Here is a 1,336-nt window from a genome sequence, read left to right as displayed (position 1 = left end):
CCCGTGGACGAGTTCGGCTGTTCCCGCGCCGCAGCCGAGTGTTTGAAAACCAAGATGACCAAGAAGCCCTGTGATCCGTCTGCTTCTGTGAAAAAATATTAGTTTATTATTTCTTTCGCCCGGTTCTTTCGCCTTTTCGACCTGGTTGCCTTTCATTCGTGGATAGTAAGAACATTTGGATTTGCTAAAAGCTTTAGCCTGCTAGAAACAAATGTTTATTGTGCTTGACAAAGCATTTAACTTATGAATTTAACCTCCTATGTTGGCAAGTCATTCAATCTTTATTTCGGGCACTTGTACTACCTCTAGGCGCCGCGGCTCGTCTATCGCTGTCTAGTCGACATTTAGAGTTCTTAGTGTCTGTCTTTTCATAATGCTTTCAACTTCACCTTACCTATATTCATGACATGCTATCAAGTAAAATAAATGGCCATATAAGAGAGTGTCAAAGCGATGGAAATGTAACCATTTATCATTTCAGTCATACGACTACTGTGAACGTCACTTATAGAAATTACGAGTAAGTCGTATGGTAGGAGCCAAAATATCAAAAACTTGATGTTTCTCAATAGACAATCAAAATAGAAGCTGTAAATGCCAATACGTGTGGTTTATTGAACATGAGTCATGTATAGAGCTGCTTGTGAACCAAATCACTTTAAAATAACAAGATCAACCAACAACAGTCTAGGATTATAGTTTTTGCGGGAGCAGTTGATCTTTCATCAGACAATCTTAACACAGCTGTCCCTGGTAGGACAGCAAACTTTTAAGTGTCGTTAAAACGATAGAAACATTTGAAACAAATACATTCTTAAGAAGCTGTTGGATATGATAAAAGACGTGGGTGGCCTCTTTAAGACTATGGACATAAATAAGTGCTCCCGCAAAAACCACACTGTTAAATTCCTTCAAAGCATTCGCTTTGCAGAGCTGCGAAGTATTTTGCTCCTTTGTAACTACGAAGCATTTACTTTGCAATTACAAAGTGATGCTTTGCTATTGCGAAGCAATGAAAACGCCGCAAAACATCGCTTTGCAATTGCAAAGTGTAACTTCGTAATTGCAAAGCATCACTTTGTAATTGCGAAGTTGAATGCTTCGTAGTTACAAAGGAGCAAAATACTTTACAGGAACTAAACAGTGCATAATCCTAGACTGTTGTTAGTTGGTTGGTTGGTTGGTACTTACATGTGCGAAGGACATTACCTGTTCTTCTAATGGTTTCAATTTTTGGGGTTTTTTGAAACCCCGGAAGGTTGAACAGTTATCGTGGTTGTTGTGGCACATTATAGGGGTGTGAAACTCAGCATGAAATCCGTGAAGTGCCATTCTT

Source organism: Frankliniella occidentalis, unplaced genomic scaffold (assembly GCF_000697945.3).
Source record: "Frankliniella occidentalis isolate FOCC.00 unplaced genomic scaffold, Focc_3.1 Scaffold232, whole genome shotgun sequence".
Taxonomy (NCBI): Eukaryota; Metazoa; Arthropoda; class Insecta; order Thysanoptera; family Thripidae; genus Frankliniella; species Frankliniella occidentalis.
This window is presented reverse-complemented; position numbering follows the sequence as displayed.